The sequence below is a fragment of the Myotis brandtii genome, unplaced genomic scaffold (assembly GCF_000412655.1).
Source record: "Myotis brandtii unplaced genomic scaffold, ASM41265v1 scaffold48, whole genome shotgun sequence".
Classification (NCBI taxonomy): domain Eukaryota; kingdom Metazoa; phylum Chordata; class Mammalia; order Chiroptera; family Vespertilionidae; genus Myotis; species Myotis brandtii.
Genome location: NW_005368341.1, coordinates 7,623,003 through 7,639,977, shown reverse-complemented (window position 1 = coordinate 7,639,977; position 16,975 = coordinate 7,623,003). Strand labels below are relative to the sequence as shown.

General features: G+C 40.1%; 1 long non-coding RNA gene across 1 annotated transcript in view; it reads right to left on the bottom strand.

Moving 5' to 3' along the window:
- Positions 1-2,832: 2,832 nt before the first annotated feature.
- Positions 2,833-16,975, bottom strand: part of LOC106727772 — a 19,668-nt gene continuing 5,525 nt past the window's right edge. Inside the window, exon 3 of the long non-coding RNA XR_001364022.1 lies at positions 2,833-2,844. This is a non-coding gene — a long non-coding RNA (uncharacterized LOC106727772). The remainder of the gene's footprint in view (positions 2,845-16,975) is intronic.

Below are 16,975 nucleotides of genomic sequence, written 5' to 3'. Positions count from 1 at the left end.
ACATATTCTTAATCAGCTTCCATATTTATCTGTTTGGCTGTTTTCATCCCTTCTTATTCCTTGTGCTATTCTGTAATATCACCTCAGCCTCAGAGATTCAGCGGGGCTGTGTGCTGAACACATGAATACTAAAGAATTGGTTTCCTTAGTAACAATAACCATGAAGCAATCCTCAGAACTTCTTGCCTTTCTGCCCGACTCGCTTTCTGTTTGTTTTCTCTTGGTCACGTCGGGTAAGGTGCCAAACCAGGCCTGCCCATCAAGGACACACATCCATTTTGTGAGCCATGAGCAGAAGAAAGGCTTGTCTCTGCTGATGTCACATTTCTTTTCTCAGCCTGCTGCCCCATTCTGTGAGGTCAGGGCTCAGCCCGAGCACCTGCAAAGGCCCATGACCATCTCTCTTTCTTCCTTCCAGTCAAAATCTGGGACTACACACCGTAACACAGGACACAGAACTGAAATGATTTCTCCGATGTGGCACTCTCCTGAAAGAAGACATCCTTTCTGTCCACAAAATTCATAATTATAAAAAGAAAATCTTAAGCAAGTAGAGAAAGTTCTGATGATTTTCCAAGGTGTTTTTTCAGTGTTTGTTTGTTGTGAGAATTTGCCCTACTTCCTGCCCCAATTCCCAACTCTAGCCAGGATGAACCCAGGGGCCTCCTTCCCAAAGGGAGCAGAGGGAGACATTTTGAAGTGTGGCCCTGATACTATAGTCTGCTTCATAGGACACTGTTGTGGGAATTAAATTAAATAATGAATATACCGTAGGTTCTCACTTAATGGCGTCAATGGGGTTTGCAACTTTAAGCAAAATGACACATAATAAAACCAGTTTTACCAAAGTCACGAGGCCAGACACCGTGAGTCTGAGGGTGACGATGATGACATAGTCCTCGCTCTCATGAGGCTGACTGTCTGAAACAATCATTTGAATGCAAGGCTCAATTGCAAGCACAGTACGACAGGAACTATTCCCAGGGTAACAAGGACCACTTGAGAGAAATGTCTGATACAGCCTGTGAAACTGGAGACACACAGGGAAAACTCCCTGGAGAAGAGTAAGCCTGAGTTAAGTCTTAAGAAAAAAAGAAAAGTAGTAGGAATAGGTAAAATACATTGAACGCTTACTGTATATGAGGAACTTCATGTTAGACAGTAGGACCTCAAATAACGTCATTTCATTCAACATCAGTTTGTTACAAAGTTGATGAGATACTGTAGGAACTTAACTCTTGTTGTGTCAAGTAGCCTACAATAAAGTTGGTTTCATTATATGTCATTTTGCTGAAGTTACAGACCTCATCGATGACATTGAGGACTCACTGTACAGGCATTATTTAGTTCCCTCAGTAGTGTCCTATGAAGTAGACTCTAGTATCACGCCCACATTTCAAACAGGCTCAGGAGTCACGGTTCCTCACACACGGCCACAGAGCTGGGAAGTGGAAGAGCCTGCAGTCAAACCCAGAGCTGTGTGACAGCCAAGCCCGGGGTCTAAAGCGCAGGCTGAGTGGAAGTGGGGAGTCCTGAGGCTCTCATGTGATAGGCACACAAGCAGTTGCTTTTGCCAGGACCTGAGTGTGGGGTGAAGCATGGAGAGAGGCAGGCAGGGCCAGATTGTGACGCCTTGCTGATAAGCTCGGCCACGGTCTTCAAGGTGAAGGCAAGCTGCTGAAGGATTATAAGTAATGTGGGGAAGTGGCCTGGTTGCATTTTGTAAGGCAACTGTGAATAGGATGGATGTGAGGGGTTAGAACTGGGGACAGGAAGGTCAGTTAGAAGCCCTTGCGGTCAGTAGTTCTGGTAAGAAGTGATGTTGGCTTGATTTGGGGCATTGGCAATGGGGACAGCAAGGAAGGGGCCTCCCACAGCTTTTCCATGTAGCTCCATCTACTGGACGCCTCTTCCAACATTGCACCTGCAGCTCAGGCTCCAGGGCTCCTTTTGATCTCGTATCTTTAAATCTATCTGGGGTTACCTTACCCTCCCATGACCTACACTGTATCTCATTTTGCTTTAGACTCCAAAGGCCCACTATAACAGTAGGCACTTAGCAAAAAAAAAATGTTGAATGGAAGAATGAATGAACTGAAATCATTTCCAATTTTAATCCTATTTAATAAAACCTGTGGTCCCACTATCCTCATTCAAACGTGGTATGAAAGCTGGATGTTCTGATCAAGCATGAGATATGACTGATCTGGCTATCACAGTGCAGATGATCCTTGATTGGTATGTGATATCATTTTCTCTGTTTTGGATTTGACACTAAGTGATAGATGTCAGACAGTATGTACCTCAGACCCCTTAATTAGAAGAGGAAGAAGTGGAATTCAAGAGGATAATTATGTGTAATTTTCTATTTACTTAGAAGAGGCAGGGATGGGCCCTCTTTTTATAATTTTCCCAATTAAAAATTGGTCCAAACTCTGTGACAAGTTGAAAGAGATCGCTGAGGCATTTTAATAAGCTGAAGACCTACTGTGTAGCATTTTTAAGGCAACACAATTCATAGCTGATAATTTGAATAGCTTCTCCCATCTGGTGATCTTAATTTGTCGTTGGTCTAGAAGTAAAAATTTCAAAAAGTAAACACAATCTGCATACAGATGTTCATAGCAGTTTTACTCATAATTGCCAAAACTTGGAAGCAACCAAGATATCAGATGAATGAATAAATAAACTGTGATACATCTATTAGCAGTGGGGAGCTCTCCATGCCCCCACCTGCTGCCGGGGGAAGTGGGCTTCTTGTGATATCATGAGAAAAAGAATTTTCTGAAACTCACATGGAGCATGAGGTCTTGTAGAAAGCTTTATTTCTGTGGAATCAAACCCCTTGGTTTCCAAGGTCCCATTTCCCTCCATCCTACCAAGGAAGAAGTTCAGCTGTGTCTTCAGCAGGGCTAGGATTAAAGCCAGTGTCAAGAGTTTCTGTTCCATGTCTGCACAGTCCAATCCGGCATTTGGCAAGCTTAGTTTGTGTTCCCAGCTGTAGTCCATCAATCCATTGTGTGTGGGGTCCACAGGACCACATGGCTATGGAGGGAACAGGGGCAGGAACAAAACCAGAGGAATGAAAGAGCAAAGAGCCAAGAGAGAGATAATTCCTTTGTCTTTATATAGCCCCAAATTGAGATTATATAGCCCCAAATTTCTGTGGGCTTGCAGGGGATCTGCCCTCTCTAGCCAATGATCTTTGTTTCCAGGTTTGACTGGCAGCAAGCACCTTCCCTGTGTCATCCTGACTTTACTGTGGCAGGGATGGTCTTTGGCCGAGATGGTCTGCAGGAAATGGACCAGTGGTTCCCTAAGGAGTGTAAAGTTGCAGCTTCCTGGTGAGTCTGCCCAGAGGGCCATACTTATAATGTCTGGCCTTTCTTTTTCTCCTTTCCTATTATTAGTACCTAGCTAATTACAATGGTATCACATCCAGGCAGTAAAATATTAGCACCAAAAAGAAATGAACTATCAAACCATGAAAATACATGAAAAAACTGAAAATGCATATTACTAAGTAAAAGAAGCCAATTTGATACGGCTACATACTGTATGATTCCAACTATATGACATTCTGGAAAAGGCAAAACTATGGAAACAATGATAAGATCAGTGGTTGCCAGGAAGGGTGGGCAGATGAATAGGCAGAGCACAGGAGATTTTTAGGGCAGTAAAAATATTCTGATATTATGACAGATCTGAGTCATGCGTTTGTCCAACCCATAGAGTAAACTGTAATGTAAACTGTGGACTTTGGCTCCAAAATAGGTTCATCCTTGTTTAAAAAATATTCTGCTGAGTCATGTTGATAACAGGGAAGACTATGCATGTGTGGGGCCAGGAGGTATATGGGAAATCTCTAAATTTCCCTCTCAATTTTATTGTTAACCTGAAACTTCTCTAAAATTTGTCTTGATTTTTTAAAAAGGCACCCCCCACACACACACACACACAAAATCAGAATAAATAACTCGAGTAATTTCAATGACATCAGCTGTGATGGACTGAAGTGGACATATTATTCTATGGCCCTGCATTTTAACAAATAACGTAAGGCTTATTTTTTGTACATATTCCCAATAAATAATTTTGACAAACTATGTACATCCCATGCACATTTTTAGATAACTTTGGAAGAGCAGGACTCAGATGGACTAAAGCAGTGGTTCTCAACCTTCCTAATGCCGCGACCCTTTAATACCGTTCCTCATGTTGTGGTGACCCCCCAACCATAAAATTATTTTCGTTGCTACTTCATAACTGTAATGTTGCTACTGTTATGAATCATAATGTAAATATCTGATATGCAGGATGTATTTAGGTGACCCCTGTGAAAGGGTCTTTCGACCCCCAAAGGGGTCGTGACCCACAGGTTGAGAACTGCTGCACTAGCCAAAGGCAACAAATCACCACCAACAATTCAAAAAGACACAGGAAAATACAACTACTTCTTCAAAAACCATACCACAGAAATTACCATATTTTAATATGTGGTTCCACACTGAATTATTTCACAGTTATAATTAGGTTGCTAATGCAGTGCAGAATTGAGCGATACACTAATTTGGTATACACTTTATCTAATCTGATGGAAATGGGACATTTAGAGGGCCTGACTTTTTTTAAGCAATTAAAAAGGACTTCTTCAATTTAAGAACTTTAATATCATATTTTTTTATTATTGTGGTGGGCTTTGTGGTGTGTATTTGGTGGGAGGAAGAGAAAGAGAGAGATTCCATCCCAATTATAGGCACAAGCCATATGCTTTTGTCTCTGATTTGTTTTCAGTATTCATCTTGTAAGATTCTTTTCTTTCTTGCCTGCTTTTTTTTCCCCTCTCTCTCTTTTTCTTTTTTGCCTTTGGTGAATTAAAACTAAATTTTCTTCTCCAGGACAAGTCTCTGTTCCAGTCATAGTAAATACTAATTTCATTTCCATCTTATTATTTTTCTAATTAAGCATTTGTCATGCAAAAGGAGATCTGAGGTGCCTGTGCTTTCCATTACGTAAAATATTCAGTTATGATAATAGTGTTGGGATGGTATCTTGAAGGTATTATAGAAAGAAATCAGGGAAGAAATAAAATAAAATTAACTATATTTTACCTGAAAGTTTTGCCTGTTTATTTTCTCCCTACTAGGCCAAAGTTCTAATATTGACAATGTCTCATTATGAAGGATGAACACAAAATTATCATCCTTTAATAAGGAGAATTCTGTTAAATTCCTATCTAAGTTTTTAAGGTTAAAATATAACCCTGCATCTCATTTTTTCTCTTCTATTCATAGTTAGTAAAACCTATAACTTCTATACTTGATGAAATGTGCTTCTGAGCTCAAATTGTTTCAGAACAAAGTAGGAATATGCCAGAGGACAACCTGATATTTCTTGAAAATTCTTTCTTCCTTCTTATGACAAATCCCAAGGGGATAAGCTCTGTCGAAGGAGAATTTATTTTCTAAACCCTTTGAACACAAAGCTTTTCCGTTTTCTGTGGCAATAATGTTTTTCCCAGACAAATATTAACAATTATATCTTATATCCATATTTATATCCATACATATGTATCCTTTACATGTATGTATATGTGTATCTACATGTATGTCTTTATCAATTTATAAAATCTTAGATTTTATTATTTTTTTAACTCTTCATTGTTGAGAGTATTACAGATGTCCCACCCTCTTTCCTCCCCATTGCCCCTCTCCACCCTGATCATGTCCCACCCCAGGCCTTCACCACCCTATTGTCTGTGTCCATGGGTAATGCATGATGCATATAAATTCTTTGGTTACTTTTCCCCTGCCCCCCCTCACCCCTTTCCTCTGAGATTCATCAGTCTGTTCCATGTTTCCAGCCTCTGGTTCTATTTTATTCATCAGTTTATTTTGTTCATTAGATTCTTTGTTCATTTATTTTGATTTTTAGATTCAATTGTTGATAGACATGTATTTATTGCCATTTTATTGTTCATATTTTTTATCTTTTTTTTTCTTCTTAAAGAAAACCCTTTAATACTGGTTTGGTGGTGATAAACTTTAGCTTTTTCTTGTTTGTGTAGCTCTTTATTTGACCTTCAATTCTACATGATAGCTTTGGTGGGTAGAGTCACCTTAGTTGTAGGTCCTTGCTTTTCATCACTTTGAATAATTCTTGCCACACCCTTGTGGCCCACAAAGTTTCTGTTGAGAAATCAGCTGACAGGCTATGGGAGCTCCCTTGTAGGTAACTAACTGCTTTTCTCTTGCTACTTTTAAAATTCTCTCTTTGTCTTTAAGTTTTGGCATTTTAATTACAGTGTGGTCTTGGTGTGGGCCTCTTTGAGTTCATCTTATTTGGTTCTATGACAATATGGTTGAGTTCTCACAACTTGTGTTTTGTACACTTCAGGCCAATGTCCGCATACTCATTTTCTCACTCCCTAGTGAGAGTTCACTTGTAAGAGTTGCTGATCTCTCCACATCATTCTCTGCACTTGAGCTCTCCAAGTGAAAGATGGTGAATAAAAAGCAAGTAAGTTAATTAACTGAGAGACACGGGAACTCTTCCTATGAAATTTTATAAAGAGCCAAAGTGAAAGAGATGCGAGTCCAGCAAGGGACAGTGCCAGCCTGGAGAGGACACAGGCCCCACCAGAGACCAACAAAGCAGGAACCCAAGACCTGGTCCTGCCAGATCTCCACATGGTTTTAGGCAAAGCCAGGCACCAGATATTTATATGAAATTTCCAGATTCTTAAATACTAGCAACACGCTTTTTAAAAAGTCTTTTAACACCCTACTATTCAAGCAAAACAGTCGGAAGACCGACTTGGGCTAGCAGTATGTTACCCAGGTCCAGATTTAATTCCCTGAAATAACAGGCCTGCTGATCCTCCTCGAGGCCTTGGCTCCCCGCCCTGTGCTCAGCACATGGAAGAGAAAAGACCCTGGAGAAACAGGACCACCATTAGCATTGCAGGTTTCCAAGGAGTTAAATGACTGACCCCTCGTTTTAGTAAACAGTTCTCTGCTGTGTAAAAACCTCTGTGCATATGGTTCTTCTCCCTAAACAGTATTACAACATTTGCAGATTTTTATTCACTTGCCAGCTTGCTCTTGCACAACTTTTCAAGGACACTAAGTCTGTCTCCTCATCTATTAAACAGAAATAATTATGCGTGACCTGAAAATAAGCGAAAGCTTATAAAAATGTTATACAAACAGTGGCGATCAATCCAGATATAAGAAATCACTGTTCTCTAAATTCTTCCCTGGAATCTAAGTTTGAAACCAAGGAACAAAGGCTCTCTTATCTTTCTCCTAAGATGGTGTTTCCTTAACTTTAGTCATGACTTTTTTGCCATAAAAACTGCATAATTATTTTCTATGAATATTAATGACATAATCTTTTTCTTTAAGTCAAGCGACAATTTTTTTCCTTCCTGCCAACTATCACTTTCAACTACCAACTTTATCTTTGTCCTAAGCAATAATATTCATGAATGCACAGGTTTTATTTCCTAATATTTAACTGCCTAAAGCCTCAGTCTGTGGCTTGGAGTGGACATATGCAAATTAGCCGCCATCTTGGTTGTCAGTTAATTTGCATATACTCACTGATTAGCCAATGAAAGGGGTAGCGGTCGTACGCCAATTACCATGTTTCTCTTTTATTAGTGTAGATATTCATCTATGTACCACCTGAAATCACCTTGCTTATCACCAGTTATATGTCTCCCATCATCTTGGAATATTCTTTCCCCCAGGAGTAGTAGAATGTCATAGGAAGATTTCCTGTCTCTCTCAGTTTATTCATTTACTCACCGAGCATTTGTCACCTACTGTCTATCTCACGGAGGTGACAAATGAAAATGGAACAGGCAGGAGATTGACAGCATGGGTTCCACAAAAATATTCAACCACTCTAGGAAGCTTTGTGAGCCCATGTGGCTACTGAATTTCAGGTAGGAAACTCACGCTCCAAATCTTCCAGCTCCAGACTCCAGTGGACTTGGTCAGGCTCAGGAGTCACAGAGGGGAACCCCGAGAGAGTAGTACGGTCTGTGCGAAGTGCTGGGGCTCTGCAACTAGAGTTGCCCCAGGGGAAACGGGCTAGTGCTACTTGTGAGTTTTCACACAGCAAATCAGGTGGCACCTTCGCAACAGCTTTCACACAGCAAGCTGTCTGGTGCCATGTTCCTAACTACCCAAGCCCCCACCATTATAACTTCTCAGATTGGCTTTGGTCATTTAATAAGATAATGGCATTTACGGATATGAGATGATGTTAATAATTTCAATCTGTGTTTCGGTGGCGCCTCTCTGGTTAAGCACTGAGAATTTATCTCATTTTCATCTTCATGACACCCTTGGGAAGCCAGCATTTTTTATTTCATTACTACAGAGAGAGCAGCTGAGGCGTCGAGAGGTTATCTGCATTGCCCAATCTGCTGCCAGATCTGAGATCCCAGATCTGCAACCTGGTTTGATGTTGTCTAAAGTATCTGTATTGTGTGTACTCATTTCACGGTAAATGTGGGGAATGGCTTTGAAAATGCTTCCACGTAGGACTGAAAATTCATAGGCTCTTTAAACCTTGCAGTGTGCAATCAATGGGGTGTGCCTTCTCCAATTAGCAAACAAACATAGAGGTCTAATGCTGGAGTCTGGCACACTAACTACCTACCATCCTCCAGGTAACTTATGTAGCATTTGCATGTGCCAGGCACTGTTCCAAGTGCTCTATAAATATCAACTCATTGAAACCTCATAATGACCCTATGGAGGAGGTACCATTACATTACTCACTGTTTAGGGAAGGAAACTAAAGACCACTTGCCTAAGTTCCCACAGCTGGTAAGGGGCAGAGCCAGGATTCAAATCCATACAATCTGGTTCCTGGGTTCTTATCTTTAAACCAGTACATTCTGCATCCATCAAGCTTTTAAAGGCTGTTTGTTTGAAAATGTACTATTTCTCTCTTTCTCATGCCAGTCAAAGTCTTTTCCCTGTCAGTGGTTATCCTCTTAACCTCTTCCAGGCAGAAGCTTCCCATTTAGCCAATGATCCTGGTGGCCCAGCCTGTGCTTATAGTCTCGATGGATGACTGCTGGTATTTTAGCATGGACGGCAAAAGAAGTTCAGCAAATCATCAATCTATTCCATTCAGAGTTCAACATGACACTTCCCAAAAGGAGAGAAGAAAGGAAGTCCTTTCTTCATTTTCCTTTGGAAAAGAAAGGGAAAAATCTCCCACCAGTTTGCCCAAGATTGGGATGAGTTTTTATAGTAAGCAAAGATATTCTTCACCAGGGATTTAAGCAATACACCTTATGTTTAGAGAGTGTTTTCAAAGTGTTATACGTGTTCATTATCTCTTTAGATCCTTACACAACTGCCCAGTGAGATAATCAGGGAAGCTATTTTTATAACAGCCATTTCACAGATGAGAAAACTGAGGCTCAGCGTCGTTACATAAACTTGTCCAAAATCACCGGCTAATGAGCTGCAGGAACAAGGTATGTCCAGTGTCATGTGTGAATGAGCCCTATAAATGATCTCATCTCATATTAAACTTAATAGCTTCTGGTGATATCATTGCCAAAACCAGACATTTAAAGGAATAAAAGTCAGAGGGAATCCTCCTTAAGGTTGCAGACAGTCGGGACACCTGAGAACATTTAATGGTTTCCATGTTCCGCTCCCTCCTCCTGTTTGAGAGACATGAAATCGACATTCAGGGTCATGGAAAAGAGAAGAGCTCCCATGTGGCCACTTCTGTCAAACCTGGGACTTGTACTCTGCTTGCCCAGAGTCTGCCCACCACCGAGTGAAGGGAACCCTTAGGTCTGAAGAAGAGCCATCTCCCTTGTTTCAGGCTGTCTCTTCTCCCCTGGTCATAGACACTGTGTGGTGGAAAATTAGTTCCAGTAAGGAAGGGAAGAAAAGGCAAGTCACTTGGATGAGTAATGTATAGACTGGGCATTGGGCCCTGAAGGTCAAATCAGACAATCTATACTTTCTCTGTTAAGTGTTTTCTATAGAAAATTGATTATTTTTCTCTTCCAATTGCTGAAACAATTCAGTGAATTTATCACTTATAATTTAAGATTTTTTATATTTAAGTTGCCTACTTATTATTATTCTTTTTATTGATTGTTCTCCAAACAGGTTGTTATTGCAAGTGAGCATTGGCTTCCTCCTCTGCACAGGTTGTTACCTCCACTTGACTGGGATCCAATTGTCTGATGTGAGTTTCTTCAGTTTTTCTACCTGCCACTGGGGTTTCCTTGATTTTCTCCCCAGTCCCTCTTTCATGGAGAGAGGAGGCATCCTCCTTACTTCTACGTCTGCTCGAGACCCCCTCTTTGAGAAATTCATTCCATCCTTTATGAACATCTCTCCTGACATTTCAGTCCCACTGTGTGCCTCAGCCGTTCTCTCTTTACTGGGATATTTCTCTTTATCCACCAAGAGATTTAAGCCTTTTCAATTCCATTTTTTCATGGCACCCTGTTTTTGCTGGCTTTTAGGTCGTTAAAGTCTGACTTTCATCTCTTTGCAGTTTCTGTTTCATTTACTTACATTTTTTCCTCTACCCCGCAAAGCATAGTTTAACATAGTTATGCTTCAAAATTTGGTCCTCATCATTTTCTCTATTTTCTAGAATTTCTCATTTGGTGGTTTACCCATCACATTGTTATTACTCTTATGTCTGATGTAATATTTTCTTTGTCAAGTTTACTTTGAAACAACAGATTTGTTTCATTTAAAAATAAAAATGCAATTCCCTAAATAAAATTTTTAGCCAAAAGGAAGCAGTAAAATATCAAAAGACTAACACACCATGACCAAATGTATGAAACTTACTCTAAGAACGGAAGGATAGCTCAGTGTTAGGAAATTTATTAATATGATCCACCATATTCATAGATTGAAGGAGACAGAAGTCATATAATTACTCCACAGATGTTGAAATGTGATAAAATTTAACATCCTTTCTAATAACAACTCTCAATATTGGGAATAGATGGATATTGTTTCTTTAACATGATAAACTAAATGTCTCTCATATTAAACATCAACTTTATCATTACTGGAAAAATACTAAGAGTATTTTTATTAAATCAAGAATAGGACAATTATCACTAGCATTATTTAACATTTTTCTAAAAGCCCTTGCCAACACAATTAGATAAAAAAAAGAAATGAAATACAAAATAGCAAAAAGAAAGATCTAAAATTATGGGTATCAGAAACCTCAGAGAATCAACTGTAAAATTATAACATTTTAAATGAATTTTGTCTAGATGTGTTAGACAATATGTAGAATACAGTCATTCTCACATTTTGTTAGTGAGAGTTTAATTGGATACAACTTATATGGAGGATACCTTGGTAATGGTTATCATAATTAAAATATGCATAAGCTTTGACCCAACAATTTGATATATTCTTATACTTACACGTATACAAATGACATAGATACAGAATATTTATTGTAGCTTTATTTGTAATAAATGATTAGAGGAAGCACCTGTGAATAGAGGCCTGGTTAAATAACTATGATATATCATTCAATAGAATGTTATATACTCAGTAAAAAGAATAAGGCAGCTTTATTGTGTTGAGTATGGAACTACCTCCAACATATATGAGTAAGCAACAAGAGGAAGATGTAAACCCATGTATAGAAAACAAAGAAATGAAAAAAAAAGAAAAGACAGAATTTCCTTATGTGGCCTGTATTTAAATACCTAAGGAGCTACCAAAAATGATTGCCTCTGGGTGACTCAAAGAAAAGGGCGAGAAGAAATTGTCTTTTCTTTTGCTATATGATTTTTGGTATTAATTGTTAGTAAAACAATTAAAAAGTAGTTGCAAAATGAAAAAGCTAGAAACAACAAAACCCCCAATAATAACAGAAAATTCACTGCCTCCTAATGAAATGGAAAAGAAATTCAAATGGAACCTCTTTGGTGGTTATGTAAAAAACCATCCAAAGCTTAATGACTTAAAACAATAAAAATGTATTATGTCTCATAATTCGGTGGGTTGACTGGGCTCAGCTGGGCAATTCTTCTGCTCACAAGGTATAAATTGAGGTCACTCAGCAGCTGCACTCAGTCGTGAGCATGGCTGCCGCTGGAATGCACAAGATAACACTCAACCTCCAGGACCTTTCTGTGTTCCCGCTCATCAGTCAGTAGTCCCAGAGCTTCTTCACAGCATGGCAGCTGGCTTCCAAGAGCACAAAAACAGAAACCACCTGCATTTGAGGGCTTAGTCCTGCACCTGGCATACTGTCATTTCCTCTACATTATACTACCGGTTAAAGCAAGTCGCAAGACCAAACCAGACACAAGGGGAGGGGAAATAGACTCCATCGCTTAATGGCAGGAATGGCAAGGAATTTGTGGTCATCTTTAATCCACTGCAGACCTCCACATTGGCTCAGCTCAAATCATCACAGTTATTGCCATAGGTATTAGAAATTACTCCTTCAAGTGTTAATAAATCTGGGTCAGATCATCATATGTAACTTCTAATAGCTGCTGTTTCTCCAAACAAAATAGCTCAATTTCTGGCCTTAGAAAATTTAATGTGTTAGAATCTTAAAATTCAAGAGCTGTTTTAAAAACTATTTAAAATTCTGCTGCATTTATATAGGTCTGTTTTGTAGATACAAAGATCAGGTGGCATATTTATAAATCTAGAGAAAGTAGGTGAAGTGAATTTTAATCAACCTGTATTTAAAAAAGGAAAGCCAATATATTTCTGTAAAGAAGATGAGTATATCTGGAAGGCAAAAACAACCATAAATCAGAGGTGTCAACTAGCTCTATTACTAACAATAAAGAAGAGCCTACTCCGGATGCCTGGCCCAGGAACACGGCAAAGCCTTACTGGCCACCAGGAGTTTCAGTGGCTTCCTGGGAGGGCTGATGAAAGAGACCTGGGACTGGAGATAAGACGTCCAGTCCATTGGAATGAAGAGATGCTATTGGGCATAATCCAGACTTCTCATGGGTCCTCTACTGTGTCTTACTCTTTCTTACCTCTGAGTTTTTGCTGATAACCATTCCTGTTTATCACAACGCTCTCCTCTCTCTCCTCCCCACATTTTTCCTGTTGACGCAACTAATTCCTCTTCATCCTTTAGGTAATGGGATTCTAGCTTCATTCCAAAAATTAGGTCAAGAGCTCTTGGGGAAATTCCTACTTCTGTTTAATTTTCCAGAGGCTATCTTCTTCTCTGGGGTCTTAACCCCCCACAGCCATGTCTGTACACAAAAACCAGCTTCCCTGACTCTGATCAATTAGTCCAGGGGCAGACACTACACTCAAGATGGACCAAAGGCATTCCCTGTTGGGCTGAAAGACTTGGAGTATTGATAACTAAGTCACATTGATGAAGCACGTTAGAAGGAAGATCCATAAACTTCTGCCAGAGACGTGGAGCTAATTTGAGTCTTGTACCTGTTTATCTCTTCCTTATATCTTCTTAGACACCTCTATGACTTTCCCATGCAATCCTTTCTTTGATAAAGCTATACAGACTTGCCTATAATTCCCAATCAAAGACAACAGAAGCCCTAGCCCATTTAGCTCAGTGGACAGAGTGTCAGCTTGCAGACCGAAGGGATCCCTGGTTCAATTCTGGTCAAGGGCATGTACCTCGGTTCCTGAGCCTCACTCTCTCTTCTGTGAAATGGAGATAAAATAGAGCATTCTTCATGAAATGAATGTGAGAATTAACAAGCACATAGTAAATGTTATTATGATGGCTATCTTTAACCCTGTAATAAAAGATAAAATTATTTTATAAATTGAGATTGGTTAATATGGCAGTTTTTTAAAAGCTGCTACAAATTCCTCGACACTACTCCATTGGAAGTGGTGTCTATGTCTCCATCAAGGCCCTGGTCAGGGTAAGTGCAGAAGACAACCAATCAATGCGTTTCTCTCACATCGATGTTTCTCTCTGTCTTTCACTTTCCCTTCTTCTCTCTCTAAAAATCAATGGAAAAATATCCTAGGGTGAGAATTAAAAAAAAAAAGACAACATAATGTATACCAAGTAGAATGAACTCATGCGTACATGTACAAGACGTGTGTAAGTATTTGTTCTGTTTCCTTTTTCAGTACTAAAATGAAGGCTCTGTGAAGACAGGGGAGATGTTGTACCTTGTTTGGCATTATATCTTAAACACCAAGCAGAGTATTTGGCACATGATAGGTGCTTCATAAATATTTGCTGAATGAATAAATAAATGGAAATACAAGGTTGATATAGCTTTTTCCGAAGTACCCAGGAAAGAATGAGACTTCATTATGTCTGGGCAGGAGGGTTAAGGGACCATCATGCGTTTGGATTACAAGTTGGTAAGAAATGCTTTGAATGTAAACCCTTGATTGAATCGCTGAGGGGACCACAAAGCTCAGCCTTTGGAAAATATCCTATATTATCCATAGCAAAAAGCTTAAAGTATGAATTTCCTGTTTACCTTTGGATGCCAAGATCAGCTGAAATCGCTTTCTTACCATAGACAGAAAAATCTCTTTAAACATGTGCTGGGCAGGAGAGGAGGATGGTAGCTCTGTGAAGCAGTGGGCCCTGCGGGGCTGTGTGACCCATCACTGATTAGCGAGAAGACAGCTGTGCAACAGGAAAAATGCTGGCAGTCTCCTGTGGTCGGTGTGTGAGGTCAGAGCAGCCATGGCAGCCATTTGCAGCAGGGAGTAGCCAGGGCCGGATGGAAATGAGGGGCTAGAGGAGGTCCAATTTTCTGTCCACTCCAATTCTCTGGAAATAGGGCTGAGAGGGTTGAAATTTCAGTATCCAGAATGATTCTATAGCCACAGAGTTCTGGGGTTGCCCCCAATCTATTAGCACACCCACGCTGGTGTCCCAAGGGTTACACTACCTTAGCTGCATGCCGAGGTTTTCTAGTAAGAAGTAGGGAACTTGTAGGACACAAGTTTTTAATTCATCACAGAGGTGGCTCTCTTTGCATTTTTGTATTTTTTGTAGGACATGAACCTGCTAGACAACTTGGTCAGATGTATGAAAACTGAGTTTAAAAAAATGGAAGCTTTGCATTTCTGCGCTTTAACTATCTACTTTTTAATTGCCTTGAAAGTGAAACAACTACGTTTCATTGGAATATGTCTTGATAGCAGCCCAATTCTGGATGCAAAAACATCTCTGAACTTTGGAATGATAGCCAACTTAGAGTCAAAGACGAAAGCCTGATTTCCCAACATTCACAATACAGTAACTAACCCTCAAGCCTCATGACTCACCTCATTCTTCTTGGGGAAGGTTCCAGCTCCGCAAGTTCAAGCCTGTCCCAACCTGTTAGGAAAAGACTCTTTCAACGCACAGGTGTCTATGTAGAGGTGAGACATTTTGTTCAATTGCTGTGGGTCTGAGACCATCAAATCTGTTTAGTAGCAATTTTATCTAAAACATTTCTTAATATTTGGTAAAGATCCGTAGCTTTTAAATTTTGCTTAACAATTCTTAAACAGCCTCCCTGTAGTTAGCTAAGGAGAATTACATAACCCAGTGGTTAAGCTCCTATGGTCTACAGCCAGACAATCTTGGTTCAAATCTCCATTGTCCTGTTCATTTGGGTGTGGCCAGTTCCTTATTCTTCCTGAGCCTCACTCTCTCTTCTGTGAAATGGAGATAAAATAGAGCATTCCTCATGAAATGAATGGGAGAATTAGCAAGCACATGTTATTATGATAGCTATCTTTAACCCTGTAATAAAAGATAAAATTATAAATTCAGATTGTTTAGTATGGCAGTTTTTTAAAAACTGCTACAAATTCCTTGACACTGCTCCGTTGGAAGTGGTGAGTGGTGTCTATGCCTCCCTCACTTGAATCTGATCAGGTCTGTGACTTTTTTGACCTTGACTGTGTGGGCAGTGGACACTCTGTGACTTGCAAAGCGAGGTCCTGGAAGAACATGCAGCTTCTGCCTTGCTTGCTGGAACACTGAGCTGCCAGGGACTCGTCTCACTGGAGAGGCCACTGGCAAGCACTCTGGGTGACAGCCCAGCCTAGGAGGAGGCATTTTGGAAGTGGATCCTCCAGCACCAACTTTTCTAGCTCTTAACTGCCGATGTCACCCCCGTTGCTGCTGGAGTCCACCCAGCTGAGTTCCAAGTCATTCCTGCTGTCCCTGTCCATATTCCGGACTCCATGAACTGTGAGCATAATAGAATATTATTTTATGACACTAGATTTGGCAAAAATTTGGCATACATAACCATAGATATATGGAACATTTAGAAAATCATGGGCTTGGGGGTAGTAATGGGAGAAAGGGAAAATTAACCATATCAGAATCAGCAGATACAAGCTTGATCTGTGTGCATATTTTTCAAACATATATCAGTTTTTAATGATGACAAAGTTTGTACTTTCTTCTTTCTAAGCTAAAAGTCCTGTGTTAATCTGAAGGATCTGCACAAATAGAATGCCATATAAACAATGGCAAGGCCCCAAGGGGAAGCACACTAGCCCGGGTAGACAGAGCCTTCTCTTCTGTTCTTGAGAGAACTGAGGGGAAATGAAAGCTGAATAGAAAAGCTCTCCGTTTCCAGGGGTGGGGAACCTTTTTTCTGCCACAGGCCATTTGGATATTTATAACATTATTCTCTGGCCATACAAAAGGATCAACGTAGAAATTAGCCTGCTGTATTTGGTCAAACATTTAATTAACTCACCCCTAATGCCTTGGCAGGGCCAGACCAAATGATTTCACAGGCTGGATGTTCCCCACCCCTGGAACAGATCCTGGTTGCACTCCAACCTATCAGATCAATATTGCAGAGATTCCTAAAATTAACGCGTTGAGGCAGTATTATCAAATGCACTTGCCTACTGGTTAAGATTCTGACTCTATTTTATTTATTTACTAGAGGCCCGGTGCACAAAAATTTGTGCACTCGGGGGGGAGGGGGAGGTCCCTC